The following is a 16525-nucleotide window of genomic DNA, read 5'->3' on the forward strand; positions in this document are numbered from 1 at the left end:
TCTAAGCAAAGATCAAGTTGGGGCCACTTTTAGGAAAACAAGCTCCAGACGTGGAGCCAAGGGTGTGACTGTAAAATCTTAAGATCTCACAAAATCAAAGATGGTATCTCAGAGTACCAAGCAGCCAGCCAAAAAGCCCTCTAAAGAGATTAAGGGTTTGTCTTCACAGATCCACTTGATCAAACAAGAGCGCTTCTTGGAGGCTCAAGGACATGGTACCCCAGCAAAAGCCCAGGGTGAGGAAGGACCAAATGCACAGGGATTGGTGGGTGGGGCTTTGGTCTAATGGAATGAATCCTAAAAGTAGTCACAGAAGACCTTCAGAGTTCTTAAGAGTCATACTGGGAGTGGCGCCATCAGCTTGAAATGAAAGGAACATAGAACAAAATGAAGAGAGGTCTTTGGACCCCCAGGCATCAACAAGTAGGAGGCAAGCTGTGGAAACTACTCCTCTGCAAACGCGTTTTACCCTTCATGAAAATGGAAAGATGATGGAGAGGCCAAAACCAGGAGCCCGCAGGGTGGCATTAGGGTCATAGAGAACTATTCTCAGACCTCACCTCTAGACCAAATCAGGGAACATCTGCTCGGCAGGATTTTGGAATTGCTACCCCTGCGTGCTCCTCATCACCCCCTTTGCGAGCAGGAGTGTTTATAGCAGTTATCCTCTGCTTGTCCCACCGTTGCATGTTGAGTGTGTGTCGCTTGAGTGACAGGTGTCTACAGATTGAGAGGAGCCATACATCAGAGACTATATCGAAGAAGTCTCATCTGTACTTAGACATGATCTAGATGACAAGTGTCTAGACGTGGAACGGTTGCTGTGATGGGATAAGACTTTTAGGGGCCGTGGGAGGGGTTAGTGTATGTTGCATGTAGAAGGGATTTGAATCATTGGGAGCCAGAAGGTAGGCTGTGGTAGGCACCCTCCAAGACAGCCCACCATGACCTCTGACTCTCGGCATCCCCTCCTCTTCCCACATTGTACTAGAGTTGGTCTTTGTGACCAGCAGTGGAAGTGATGGTATGTCACTTGGAGATTAGTGTATTAGAGACTGTGGCTTCCATTTGGGGCATGTTCTTGATCTCTTACTCTCTTGGATGACTTGCCGTGGGGGAATGCCAGCTGCCACATGTTGAGGATGTGCAGGCAGCCACGTGGAGAGCCCTGCACAGGGAAGAACTTCCAGCCTGTAGCTGCGTGTGAGAGCTTTCTTATGAGCGTACCTCTAGCTCTAGTCAAGGCTTCAGATGAAGGAGCCCCAGCTGACACCTTGACTACAACCTCATGGGACATTGCATAGAAAAGAATTCACATAGCAGGCCTGAAACTGCCATCCGTAGAAAGTCCTGCTTGCAAGATTGGCTCTTGGCTGGCATCTGGGAGCTTGGATTTAGGGAGGGTTCTCACCATTCTCTAACTGATGGTGAGAGTGGTTGACTGTCCCTAAACTGTGCAAGCAGTATTTTTATCATGAACACCTGCTTCTATCTGGAAGTCTGGAATTTTGGTATGTGCTAGACAGAGGGTGGGTATGTGAACAGCCACCAATAAAAACCTCGGGCACTGAGTCTCTGATGAGCTTCCCTGGTAGAGAACATTTCACAAATTGTAGTCACAATACGATGCTGGGGAATTAAGCCTGTCCTGTGTGACTTGGTAGGGAGAGGACTCTTGGCAGCTCATGCCTGGTTTCCTACGGACTTCACTCCAGGCACCCTTTGCTGATTTTGCTGTAATAAATCAGAGCTATAAATAATACCATGTGTGAGTCCTGTGCATCATTCCAGTGGTCACTGACCCTGGGGGACCCCCAGCACAGAGACCCTGAGCCAGAGCCACCTCCTCTGAAACTGTGAGATAACAATTGTTTTGTTATTTTAAGCCACTGAGTTTTAGAGTGGTTTTAATCCTCACAGCCGTAGATAAACTAATACCGGAAGCCAGTCATTTCTCTCTCTCCAGCATTTAGCTTAGTGCCTGGAACACAGGTGTTAAAGAAATATTTGTTGAGTGAATTGATATTTCTACCTTTGAAGAATTTTATAGCCCATCTGGCTGCTTTGCGGGAAACCGCGATCCTGGGTCGGTATAAGGAAGCAGGCTTCCCTTCCTGTTCCTTTGTCTGGAAGAACCAGTCCCAGAGGCAGCCGCCTGCCTTACAGTTGTCACTTCTGCCATCTTCCTTTCTGGATGACGTCCACACGTATGAGAAGTAGTGTGTGGCCGTCAGACCATGCTTCGTCTCTGTTCCTCACTTCTTAGGTCCCCTGATTTTTTTTTCTCTCTCCTATGCCTTGGTGATGATAACTATTCTTACCATTGAAATAAAACCTTCCTTCTGAAAAATTAATTAACAAATGTTTCAGGACCTTATAAGATACTAACATTTCTCTACTGAGCCTTGCCTCTTTATCATATTATTGCCTCCATAGAAGTTGAGACAAATGAACTTTTCTTATTTCATATTGTCCCCTCCTCTGCACAGTATCTCAAAATAGACTTATATACGAAGATAGAAACCATAGCTTTGATGTGGGAGAAAAACCTAAAATATATACTAGAAGTAGACTTCCTTGAGGAGTTATTTACAGTTTCTTAGAGAAGTATTTTAATCAAAGGGTGTGTCTGTTCTCGTGTGTGGGTATGTGTGCGTGCAGACATACCGTATTGATTCCTGTGGTCATTATCAGAACGTTTCCCCCTCTTCAAGTCTCCTTCAGTCTTAGGAGATGACCTTGACTCCTGTTTTCCTGATAATTTCAAGGTGATCTAATAGGACCTCTCTCATGTGATCTCCTTTCCACCTAATTAGAAAACTTTCCTCCTCTTTTATCAAAAACTCGTCTATCCTTCTTTCAAAAGGTCTCCTCTCTAGCCCGTCCTCCCTCTTCTTGAACATGTCATCTGTTTTTCTGCTTCTCATGCCTGCATTTCTTCCTTTCTACCAGTTTCTATAAGGATGCTCAGGTTTCTCCAACACTAAATAGAACAGCCATCCTTTTCCTTAGACTTGCTTTCACTCGGAGCTGGACTTCTGTGCGTTTCCTTTACTCTCCTGCCACACTTACGATCAGTCCCTTGTGCTGGCAGCCTTCAACTTCCTCATCACCCATCCCCTGCTTCCCACTTAAAACACTTTCCACTCTGAGATGCCCTTTCCACTCTGAAATGCCCTCCAAGGTATTTTAGTGACCAAGTCTGTTAACCCCCCACCCCCCCCACCCCACGCAGATTGTTGACCTTTCTTAAGTATTTTTTTTATTGCTTTACAGTTGTCAGCTTCTGCCGTCTTCCTTTTTGGATGAGGTCCATGTGTATAAGAATTAGTGTGTGGCCATCAGGTTTTATCTCCACCTTTTTTGTCTTGGAGGCAGTTTTGTGAGTGGTAAAGAGCTTGGACCACAATTTGAATTGTGACTCAACCATTTACCAGCTGTGTGACTTTGGGCAGGTTTGTGAACCTGGGAATGTCTCATTTACCCTCATCTGTAAATTGAGGATAAAAGTAATACCCACATGGCTGTATCGTTGTGAAGACTAAATGAGTTAGTACGTGGGAAATACTTAACAGTGCCTGGCATAGGGTAAGCAAACAAGAAACTTTAGCCTTTATTGCCAGCTGAGTCCCTTGTCGAGTAAGCGAGGTTAATCATCAAATAGCTCCTGTAAAATGAAGCGTGGATACGTTCTTCAGTAGATGAATTATGTATTAAAGACTGTGTTTTACCAGTTTAAATGGCCAGGAGCCATGAACACGGCGATCTCAACATGTGGGAGTTTATAGGGATAGTGTGTAATCTTGCACATTTGAAAGGTGAGTCGGAGCCCTTTTGTAGGCAGATTCCTACAGTGACAAATGAGGGGAGAATTAAAGCCTTCTTAGAAGAAATTTGTCATTGGTTTTGTGAACAGCACACTTAATTTACGCACACTTGATGAGGGCAGGGACGCGGCTGTTTCAGGTCACCGTTTGTATACCAGTTCTGCACTCGGCCGTGGTAGGCACTCGATAAACTCATGAACGAAATACACATTTGTGAACAAACATGTCTATGCTTTGTTGATTGTAAGTTGTACACATAATGCAGGCTTTGTGTGATGAACTGATGATGGACAAGGGAACTCTTGTCCACAGAGTGGGATGGGGGCTTGCAGGCTTTTCTTCTGATTTTTATTGGACTTGAGGGTGAGCATCTTCAGAAACCATGCAGGCAATGTTTGCTACTTGGACATGCCTCCCTCTAAGCCGATCAGGTTCTCTGATTCCTCTGCCATTCCCTGCCCTTATCGCAGCTGCTGGATCTGATCTCACTGTGAAAATAGTGTTTCCTTTCTACTGACCCATGGGGTTCAGCATTTGATTAACAAGTTTCCAAGTTCTGAGCCAAACACCTAGGTAAATCCACCCGGATGCTGCGAGGATCTGCGGTAATTTACAACCACTGCATGAGCCCTGTGTTGAATGGCACGCTCTTTGTAAGGGTGTGGTGTCATTTTTAATGCTGGTTCCAACATCGCTCCTAGCTGTGCGGTGTGTTGACTCCCATACTTGATGACATTGACAGTCAGGAGAGGAGTGACTTTAGTTGCCGCTGCTGAATTAAAGAAAATCAGATTTACAGTATAAATGGATTTTGCTGTCTTCAAACTAGTGACCTTGGGATAGATGTAATCCTTTGATGCTTCCATCGATGTTGCTATGGCCCCAAACATTTCTGGAATCCTTCTTTTTAAGTTGTCTTCTGAGCCTATGGCATATTCTTGGGAATATTTTCAAGTCTGACAAATATTCATTCTTTGTAGGAGGCTTTGATTTTTGGAAAAGGGAAAGAATCACTGGCATTGAGTCCAGCAGCTAAGGTGGGTGATGGAACCAGGGAGCACTGGTCCTGTCCAAGGCAACGTAGGATTTTAGATGTCTTTTCATTTATGTCATAAGACTGGTACATTTTTTGTTCTGAACAGTGTTTCTTTTAAAAATAATGTTTCAAATTATAAACATATCAAGCCTATAGAATACTATGGGACTCTGTTTGACAGACAGGTGTATTTCCAGCGCTGATGTTTAAATGGATGCTAACTTTTTTTTTTCCCAAGCGAATTAGTTTGTGTAATGAAGACTATGGTGTGAGCTTAGTCTTAAACGATGCAGGTTAAACATTAACCAGCTCAGACCACAAACCAGATGTGAAGATGATCTCAGCTGTGCCTGGGTCAGTGTTGCACTGGAAGAAAGGAATCCAGGTGACTGAGTTTGCATTCTCTGGCTCAGCAGGGAGTTGGGTTTTTTTTTGTTGTTATTAAGACTTGTATGCCTCCCAAACAAGCTGGGCATAAATTTAATTCTTCATTAAAATATGGGCAAAAAACTCAATTTTTACCTAATTTCCAAATTATATAGAAAATTTTAGATATTCATATTTGTGATCGGATGCTATTTGCTCTATTTGTTGGCATGTGTTCTTTCTTCTTTCTCCAAAAAAATACATTTTAGGTATTCCTAAAACCCTACCCCGCCCCATGCCCATCTGTACCCACCCTCCCTCTGTAGTCACACCTCTGCCAATCCCAGGTGTGTCTAGGCCTTTTGGAGGGAGTGTTTTAAAATGGACATGAATTGTATTATACTGTATGTTTCCCTCCGACAATATTTTGGAGATTTATCCATGTCGATTTGTTTAACTGCTCTATAGTATTTCACCTTCAGAACTGTTTTGGCCATACCAGGCTCTTGACACTTTAAAATATGTTTCAGGAATGTGGAGCCCTGTTTTGCTTTGTTGGAATTACTCAGACGTTTTACAGATACATTATGAAAATTTGTCTTCTTATGATAATGGGTCTTCTCACCCACAAACATGTTATACTGTGTTTATTTAGTTCTTTTTTAATGTCCTTCAATAGAATTTCCCAATTTTTGGTATACTTTTCTTACCTATCTTTATTGAGGGAATTTGTAAGTATCCCATACCCTGTATTTCTGTTGCTTTTTTTTTTTAACTGCACCAAAGGCGTATCCTAGCTTTATTAAAGAGTCCGTGCCACAGTCAATATAAAAACACAAAAACTGCCATCAGTTTAATAATAATAAAAAACCCCCAAAATGGAAGACTGAGGGGGCAGGGAAGAGGCCCCTGGGCCAGGGGCATAGGGAGCCGTGCTCGTGGCAGCAGGCCTGGCAGCAGGGCCCCCCGGTATTGCTGTTGCTACGAGGTTGGGGGTCAGCGATTGTCCTGTGGGAGCCATTGTTCACCTGGGTCGAGGACCCTTACTTCTTCTGGGGTGTGCTCAGCTTCTGCATGCCCCGAATCTTGTCCAGCAGGCCAGAGCTGAAGACCTCAGTGGGTTTGTAACAGTCCACCAGCGGCTCCTTGACCCTGGCAACTCGGGTGTCATCGCCCTCCACGTCCAGGAGTTATCCACATCAGTCTCCAGCTCCGGGATCTCCTCTTGCTGGCAGGCGAATGAGCTGCTCCAGGATCCGCTGCTCCAGGATCCACTCCTCCAGGTTAAGGCTCTTCCGTAGCTCCTTGCGTTCCTACTTGACCATGACCTTTCCTTGGCGCCTCATTGGGCCCTCATTGTCCGTGGTGCCCGGGCCCTCGCCTGCGGCCCCAAGGGGTCTCCAAAAGTAGACGCAGGGCCCTGGGCCGCCAATGCCCGGTCCAGGGGCTGGAGCAGCCAACGCCGCGCCCCCCGCGGGGCCACTGTCAGCCCTGGCTGCCGCTGGGCCACGTGCGTGCGTCGGTCCCCTTCCTGCGCCGCCACTTCCAGGAGGGCCGCCGGCTGGCTACGGGCTGCTGGCTCGGCGTAGCCCGTGAGCTCGGCTCAGCCTGGCTCCGCGCAGAGGGTGGCGGAGGGGGCACCCGGGGCCAGCTGCAGCGTGCGGAGCCCCCGGGCCGGCCCTGGCCTGGTCACGCCCCCTGTGTTTGTGCTGTTAATGGCATCTTTTTATTATGTTTTCATGTTGTTGCTAGTGCGTAGGAACGTTACTTGGTTTTGTATATCTTGCTGAACTCTCATTTAATTTCATGGTTTTTCTGTAGATAGTCTTGCATTTCCTATGCATATGGATATATAACTTGTTGATAATGACAGATTTTTTTTTTTAAGTTTGTGTGACTAAAGGAAAACCGTTCTTCTACTGACAACACGTGCGTGGATTTTCCACACATTTCAATTTTCTGTGGACCAACTGGATGGCCTACAATTTAATTCAATTCTGGCATTATCGACCTGGAGTTAGCATAGACCCCTCAAGACTGTCCCCTCTTCAGATGCCAATCACAAGTCTGGGCTTCCCATGCTTTTGACTAGTAGGTTCCCATGACCCCCTCCTGAGTTCAATAATTTGCTAGAATGGTGCACAGATCTCAGGAAAGCGCTGTACTTACTATCACTGGTTTCCTATAGGGATACAACTTAGGAACAGCTAAATGGGAGAGATGTATAGGGCAAGATATGGGGGGAGGGGTACACGGGGCTTCCATGCCCTCTCCAGGCACGCCACCCTCGCAGCACCTCCATGTGGTCACCTACCCAGAAGGTCTCCAAACCCTGTCCTTTATGGTTTTTATGGAGGTTTCATTATATAGGCATGATTGATTAAATTCTTGGCCATTGGTGATTGAACTCAATCTCCAGCCCCTCTCCCCTCTCCTCTGGTAACCAGCTTCATCTGCCAGGAGTCACCTCATTAGCATAAATTCACCTGTGGTTAAAAGGGACTTATGAATAGCAAAAGACACTCGTCTCACCCCTATCACTCAGGAAATTCCAGGGGTTTTAGGAGCTCTGTGCTAGGAACCCGGGATGAAGACCAGATACATGTATTTTATATCACAGTAACTTTCACTTATTTTTCTTGAATTAATGTATTGGCTTGGACTTCCACTCTAATACCTGTCTTTGTAAATAAAGTTTTATTGAAACACAGCCACACTCTTATTGTCTCTGGTTCCTTTTGCATTACAACAGCAGAGTTGACTACTTGGAACAGAGACTTTCTAGTTTGCAAAGCCTGAAGTACTTGCTATCAGGCCCTTTACAGAAAGTTTGTGAACCCCCTCAACAGTGTTGAACACAGGAAGCGATAGTAACCTTTCTTGTCTCATTACTGACTTTAAAAGGAGAGCTTATAGTGCTGTGCCATTAAGAATGATGCTATCCATGGGCTGGTTAGCGTGTGCCCTTTATTGGGTTAAGAAAATGTCTTTCTAGTCTTAGATTTGTAAGAAAGGTTTTCTTGTTTGCCGAATTTTGTTGTTTTTAAGAAATCATAAATTAATGTTGAGCTTTATCAACTGTGTTTTTGGCATCTGTGATTGGTTTTTCTCTCCTTTTAAACATACCTAATTATATTCTCTTTCAGAGTTTTCTATTATTTCCAGTTCTTAGAGGCTGGAATCCTCTGGTTCAGTGTGCTTTTATCACTTGTGAGCTTCCTGGGTCTGACTTTTCTAATTGTCTGTAGCATGGGTTGTGGGAGTTTTGCTCTCATTTTTCCCATGCCCGTGGTTGGCCCAGGACCAATTTTTATGCTAATTTCTTAGGTTGGGCATTTCCAGACTGTAGCCTAAATTTGTACCCCAAATTCTCCAGAGGTAGAGGTATGAGGTTCAAATTTTTCAGGAAGCTTTTAGTTCTCCTCTCCTGAAGCCAGAGATAGACAAGCTAGCTGAGCTGGTAGGGAAATACTTTTCAGCCCATTTTTCCTGGAGTTGCAGCTCTTTGCAGGGCCTCGCATTGGGCAGCACCCTTCTCTCTCGGGCAGGACTCAAGGGCTTAGCCTCCTGTCCCCATTTGCTAGTTGACATCTACACCCTTACTTCCCCTGGATCAATGCTTATTCTATTCCTTCCTCTGTGCTGTGGTCCCCCTCAGCCCCAGGAGTGGCTGCCCAGTTGATTCCTCTGCTTACTTCTGGTTTTCAGTTGAGGCTTTGTTTCTGGTACCTGGTAATTTCCTATTCTTTATTGCAGGTTCAAGTATGCATTTAAAAAATTACTGTATCTGGATTTTTTCTTAATGGCCATTCTGACTGGTGTGAGATGTTATCTCATTGTAGTTTTGATTTGCATTTCTTTAATGATTAATGATGTTGAGCATTCCTTCATGTGTTTGCTGGCAGTCTGTATATCTTCTTTGGAGAAATGTGTATTTAGGTCTTCTGCCCATTTCTGGATTGGGTTGTTTGTTTTTTTGTTATTGAGCTGCATGAGCTGCTTGTAAATCTTGGAGATTAATCCTTTGTCAGTTGCTTCATTTGCAAATATTTTCTCCCATTCTGAGGGTTGTCTTTTGGTCTTGTTTATGGTTTCCTTTGCTGTGCAAAAGCTTTGAAGTTTCATTAGGTCCCATTTGTTTATTTTTGTTTTTATTTCCATTTCTCTAGAAGGTGGGTCAAAAAGGATCTTACTGTGATTTATGTCATAGAGTGTTCTGCCTATGTTTTCCTCTAAGAGTTTGATAGTGTCTGGCCTTACATTTAGGTCTTTAATCCATTTTGAGTTTATTTTTGTGTATGGTGTTAGGTAGTGTTCTAATTTCATTCTTTTACATGTAGCTGTCCAGTTTTCCCAGCACCACTTATTGAAGAGGCTGTCCTTTCTCCACTGTATATTCCTGCCTCCTTTATCAAAGATAAGGTGACCATATGTGCGTCATATGTGCGATTTATCTCTGGGCTTTCTGTCCTGTTCCATTGATCTATCTTTCTGTTTTTGTGCCAGTACCATACTGTCTTGATTACTGTAGCTTTGTAGTATAGTTTGAAGTCAGGGAGCCTGATTCCTCTAGCTCCATTTTTCGTTCTCAAGATTGCTTTGGCTATTCAGGGTCTTTTGTGTTTCCATACAAATTGTGAAATTTTTTGTTCTAGTTCTGTGAAAAATGCCAGTGGTAGTTTGATAGGGATTGCATTGAATCTGTAGATTGCTTTGGGTAGTAGAGTCATTTTCACAATGTTGATTCTTCCAATCCAAGAACATGGTATATCTCTCCATCTATTTGTATCATCTTTAAATTTCTTTCATCACTACGGGGCATATACCCTGAGAAAACCATAATTCAAAAAGAGTCATGTACCAAAATGTTCACTGCAGCTCTATTTACAATAGCTAGGACATGGAAGCAACCTAAGTGTCCATCATCGGATGAATGGATAAAGAAGATGTGGCACATATATACAATGGAATATTACTCAGCCATAAAAAGAAACGAAATTGAGATATTTGTAGTGAGGTGGATGGACCTAGAGTCTGTCATACAGAGTGAAGTAGGTCAGAAAGAGAAAAACAAATACTGTATGCTAACACATATATATGGAATTTAAAAAAAATGTCATGAAGAACCTAGGGGTAAGACAGGAATAAAGACACAGACCTACTAGAGGATGGACTTGAGGATATGGGGAGGGGGAAGGGTAAGCTGTGACAAAGTGAGAGAGTGGCATGGACATATATACACTACCAAATGTAAAATAGCTAGCTAATGGGAAGCAGCTGCATAGCACAGGGAGATCAGCTAGGTGGTTTGTGACCACCTAGAAGGGTGGGATAGGGAGGGTGGGAGGGAGGGAGACGCAAGAGGGAAGAGATATGGAAACATATGAATATGTATAACTAATTAACTTTGTTATAAAGCAGAAACTAACACACCATTGTAAAGCAATTATACTCCAATAAAGATGTTAAAAAAAATAAACGGCATTAATGATGATAATAATTCTCGGTGCTTATAGCAGGAATGTTTGGATGTGTATGTCATCTTAGCTCAACATCTTGCTGAAATGAGGGATCGCCATTTAAATGCAATTTCAGGATTCAACACCCAAAAGCAAAACAAAACCCAGTAAAACAAAAAGCAAAACCCCAAATCGGATCCCTAAACGAACTAATCATGAACTAGGCAGCATGCAGAGTCCTCTGATCTTAGCTCATGTAATTCTTACGAAGACCCCATAACTCTTTGCCAATGGAGAACTTGAGTAACTGGCCTAGCAGTTTGTCAGGGGCAGAGCCAGGCAAGGAACTTAGCTTTATCTGACATTCCCTCCTCTTAAGTGGTCTGAACATCAGTAACACTAAGTATGAAGTGTGCCCGTTCTCAAGGTGACTAATGTGAAGGTCAATGCTATTTTCCATCTCATATAATATATTCCTAATATATTTACGCAGTTGTCTCACCTGGTAATCCAGAATAGAATCGTGATTGTGTTTGTCTATGAGAGTTTGCAGTTTGGGGTGAGTTTAAATTAAAGAAAAATCTGAAAAGCAGTTGCCTAGGGGCTATTAATAGTTGCAAAAAGGAGCATGAGTACACTTCCTTCTGAGCACAGTAGAGCTCCATTGTTTTCCATGTTGACTTTCGAGAAATGTACCTTACTCCCAGTCTGCTGAAACATGTTTTAAGGATGTACTGTCATGCATGTAGTTTCTGGAAGGCCACAGACAAGTGAATTTTTATATCCCCTCTTGGTTCATTTGCTCATCCTCTGAAATCAAGGCAAAGAAGGAGTCAGTGGTCATTATAGTTTGTGATTAGGAGTTGCAGGTGGCTGACGTTTTGGTCTCAGGTAATGGCTGAGGATGGACCCCAGGGCACTTCACCTTGTTCACAATCTAATTTAGCAGCACAGCCTTAATTTGAGTCGAAAAGTGGCCTTAGGGATTTTTGCTTGGTGCTTGCATGAGCATTCTGGAACGCTGTATGTTACCTGATGCTACCTGAGAGGAGGTGCTTGGGCAGTCATGGCTTCTCTGAGCCCGCATCTACATGGGGGAGGTTGAGAAGTGGCAGAAGTTCTATTCTACCAGCAACATAGACCTGTCTCACTATGAAGTTGTGTTAATGGCTTTGCCAAGAATTTTCCCGGTGCACAGTAGGCATATTTGCTGGAGGAGCTGATCTTGCAGTCCCTGTATATCTGGAGCAGTCAGTTATGAATCTGCTAATTAGCTTGATGTTTGGTCTCCCAGCTAAGTGAGCTCTTGTGAACTCTGCCAGAATCTGGATTTCCAAATGATCTGACGAGAGGAAAGGGAAAGATTGGGCCAAAGAGGCCATTACAAGTTAATTTCATATTTCAGAAGTTTACTCAGCCCTAGCGCCTGCCTTTTCTGTTGCCACAAAACACCCATTCTTCCCCTTTCATAGCTGCTGACCCATCCGTGGGTGAAGTGGTTTTGCCTCCCTTTTTTTGTTTTCAGTATTAACGTTTGAAAAAGCCTCTGGCCACATGGTGCAAGGTGTGGCCCTCCCCAGGGGCACATCTCACCTCTCTTCCCTGCGTGTTCCAAGGTTCAGCACTTCCCATCTGCCTTTCTCTTTACAATTTTTTGAGATACTCACCAATAAATGCTAATATTTACTGAACATGTTTTATATGCGAGACACTTTTAAAAGCACTTTAATAACAACGCTAATATTACTGAGCATCTACTGTATGCTAGGCGCTGCCCTAGGCACCGAGGATGTGGAACAAGCTCCCTCCTGGAGCACATGTTTTATTAGGCAGACAGCCAGACAGTACAACCCATCAGTAGACAAACATATACTATGTCAGATAGTTACACACGTGCTCTGAAGGAGAAGCGTGTAGGAGCTGGCCAGGGAAAGCCTCTCTGACGGGGGGGAGAACAGAGTCTCCAAGGAAATGAAGGAATAAGCCCACTGGGCCTCAGATCTTCTCCTCCCCAGGTCTTGCTGACTCAGACAGAGCCAGTGGCATGGGGAGCCCCTCCCTCCCTTCTCTGCTCTCTGCTCATGGCACCACTTTCTCCCAGACCGCAGCCTCTAGGCCTGAGTCCCCACCCTTCCCTCCTCTTTCCTCAACCAATCGCCAGGCCTCATTGACTTTCTTTGGAAATCTCTGGGGCATCCCTTCCACTGCCTTTGTGAAAAGGAAACCCCTGCCAGCTGAGCGCTTTGCCTGTCCATTTTAGAATGACTGTAAAGGCCTCCTAAGTGTTCTCTCTGGGCTGCTAGCCTGTCTTCTCACCAATCTGTCACCGCCCAAGTGCTGGCACATACACGCCATCGTTTGAGTGCTTATTCCAGGCGGGGCACTAGATCCCCATAGGAGCTTTATTATTATTATTATCATCCCCATTTTACAGATGAGGAAACAGATTCCCTCAAGGTCACTCACTGATCCAATAAGTGGTTAAGTCAGAATTTGAACTCAGGTCCGACTGAATCCACAGGCCTCTTCTAGCCAGGAGCCCAAGCTGCCTCTACCCTGCCCTTGTATGTATCAAGACCCTGCTTTGATCGCTCCTTTGCTTAGAAATCTTTCATGCTTCCCATCATCTGTGGGGGAAAGTCCAACCATTTTGAAATAGTTTTCAAAGCCTTTCATAACTGGACCACGCTTCACCTGTCTCCCCATTTTATATCTGAGTTCTCTCCTGTGACAACCTCTTCCGGGCACACACAGATGTGTCCTGTTGGCAAACATGGCTACACCTGTGCTCACAGGTGGGTGCTTTTTCACTCCTTCTGTGTTAACTACTCTCCACGCCCCAGCTCAGACTGCATCCTCTCTTACCTTCATTTGTGTCCATCTTTACCTCCAGCCTCCACCTAGTTAGGAGTGTCCTGCCTGTCTTAAGCCGATCCTGATGTCATAGGATGCACTGGGCCATCCTTTGAGCACCTGTAGCTCTCTTAGTTCTGATCCCCAACTGGCCATTCCCGTTGATTTCCTTAGTACTTTCCCACATGTGATCCTAAAATATTGAGAAAACTTATATGTCCAAAATGAGTATAACTTTCTAAGTAAGAGTCTTGGAAGATACATACTTATTTCACTAAACCTTCTCAGAGCTCAAAACACATTTGGAGGAACCCCCTTTGCTAAACTGCCTTACAGCTACCCAAGAAAGCCAATTTCCTTCTTTAATAACTGTGACTCATTCTTGGACCCACGATGACACGAGTCCAGTTCATTCACCCATCTGAATCATCAGTAGGGACTCCATTTAAAATTAGACAATTTTCCTAAATCAAATCCATCCTCAAGAGATTAAAAGTAGATATTCACTAGAATGTGCCCTGGGAAATTCTGAAATAAGAGTTCTGAAAATGTTGGTTTAAAATGTCAGGGGCTGAAACTAGGAGAAAAGCAAGACTGGAATGTTCCTCTTATTTCTTAATTCATTGTCCCTCACTTACCTGCTTCTTAGTGGAAGAAAAGGCAGAAAAGGAAGCATGGGAAGGAAAAGGGGGACTAATCAGAGGCAGCTGGAATCCCAGGAAACAGTTAAAACTCACAAAAAAGAAAATGAACAAAAATTTCTCCTGAATCCAAGCCTTCCTTAGGGGAGGATGGAGCAGGAAATTTCATTCTGAAAATGGAATGAGAGCTGGTCCGGTGCAATTGGAAAGATGGGTATAGAGGCAGGAAGAATGTGGTAGAAAGACCTAGGGACCCTGGAGCAAAGGAATGCCGTTTATTTGCAAATAATTCTCCAGAGTTAAGGGAGGGGATGGCATAGAGGGGGAGGCTGGGGAGTAGAGGGCTTTGTCCAAGCTGGATCAAGACCTTGTTCTTCTTCACTCTTCTGGTTACGTGCAACTCCTCTACTCAGCAGTTGTGTCGACAGTGAGCTCGCTGAGAGCTGCCACTGAATTTTATTCTATACACGATGTACATCCAGCACTTAGCACTTGTCTGGCCCCTAGTAAGGACTCAATACATATTTGCTGAGTGAATAAATACAAAATACTTTGTTGCTGGAAGAGGTTAAGGCTAATTCTGCTCTGTCATTTCTGGTAGCGGCCACCAGGTGGTGCCTTCCCAAGAGCAGGAGCAAATGAGATCTTGAATCTTGGGTGGAAGGCTTCAGAGAAGCCTTAGGTCTCACCCGGAACCCTCACCCGAGCGCGTGCCCTCCAGCAATTCATCACACTTTCTTATTCCTCTGTTGAATGTGCCTGCAGAGTTCAGACAAGTGGCTAGAACCAAGTTTCTTTACTTGGAGTCAGTTTCACAGGAGGCCCACAAAAACCTTTCAGAAGGTTTCATTTACGGCTAAACTTTGGGATGTGAGACCAGTTCCGCCCCAGGCCTGTGCTCTGTCACGTGGGTTCCCGTTGTTCCCAATTACCCCCTATTCTTCAGGAGAACGTCTACTCCCATGGATCCTGTATTTTCTCTGAAATTCTTCCCCAGAGTCATTTATGGCTTCACACCCAGACCTGGCAGCCTGTGGGTTGAAGTGCGCGGCACCCCTGCCCACTTTAAGCTGCTGCCTGATGAGTCCCTACGCTGTGCCTGTGGTTTATATGTTCACATTCTCAGAACAGTTCCACAAGATGGGCAGAAAGCAGAATAGCAGCTCAGCAGGCTTAGGCAGCCTTCCCAGAGTGACACAGCCAGTCCAATGGAGAGAGGACTCAAGCCCAGGGCCCACAGGCCTCGCTGGGATTCTTCTTTATTTCCCCCCCCCCCACACACACTGTATTTTATTTTTACAAGAGATACATAAACTGACACCAAGCATTGTAAGTGGATGGCCACAACAAAAGCAACAATGAGTGCAATTACCACACACGGAACACACTCACTATGTCATAATATTGACATTCAGTCCAGGTCCCTCCACTGTAACAGCTTCTTTACTTTGCAGTGAAAATTGATTTGTATATTTTTTGCCTCTGAGTCCTTGTGGGATTTTTTTTTTTTAATTCAAACAGAAAGTCACAAAAGTTATAATCATCCTCATCATTTCACTCAGTCCTTGCTGGGATTCTTATTGCATTTCACATAGAGTGAGTGCAGTTTCATGTATCTGTATGTCTGAGGTCCAGGGACAATAACAATAATAATAACGACTTGGGCAAAGCAACAGAATACATGGACTTTATGTCTGAGTGCCCCCTCCAAAACTTACCTGTCCTGTGTCTCACTGTCTGGTTTCTGCTATATAAGTTGCAATGAATTGTACAAAGTTAATCAAATAAATAGATCAATATAATGCACTTGCTAAATAGTGTTTCTTTTGGGAGAAGGTGATTTAACTCAGTTAACCGTCACCAGGCATGGGGGATGTTAATGTTGGGAGTATCAGGAGTGATTGGCCTGTGGGGTCAGGGTGCGGGGTTGGGAAGAAGGGAGGTGGGAATCCAGATCACAGTGGGGGCCGAGGTGAAGGGCGGGCTGGAGGAAAGGGGGAATGGGAGGATTTGGAGTCAGGAGCGCCTCTTGAAGTCTCTTATCTCAGACCTTACTCTATACCTTTTTTTGTGTGTGTTATGCGGGCCTCTCACTGTTGTGGCCTCTCCCGTTGCGGAGCACAGGCTCCGGACGTGCGGGCTCAGCGGCCATGGCTCACGGGCCCAGCCGCTCCGCGGCATGTAGGATCCTCCCGGACCGGGGCACGAACCCATGTCCCCTGCACCGGCAGGCAGACTCTCAACCACTGTGCCCCCGGGGAAGTGCACTCTATGCCTTTTCATAGGGCTGCTCCTGATCACCCTGGGCTTTATGGTCTTGAATGTCTTCTTTGAGCCTTTCAG

At 44.7% G+C, this 16525-nt stretch overlaps 1 protein-coding gene and 1 pseudogene across 1 annotated transcript in view; one reads left to right on the forward strand and one right to left on the reverse strand.

Annotated features, from left to right (window-relative positions):
• Positions 1-16525, forward strand: part of RGS6 (regulator of G protein signaling 6) — a 581418-nt gene that overhangs the window by 73899 nt on the left and 490994 nt on the right. The window lies entirely within an intron of this gene.
• LOC116749871 lies at positions 6258-13569 on the reverse strand (annotated as a pseudogene).

The sequence above is a fragment of the Phocoena sinus genome, chromosome 2 (genome assembly GCF_008692025.1).
Source record: "Phocoena sinus isolate mPhoSin1 chromosome 2, mPhoSin1.pri, whole genome shotgun sequence".
NCBI lineage: Eukaryota > Metazoa > Chordata > Mammalia > Artiodactyla > Phocoenidae > Phocoena > Phocoena sinus.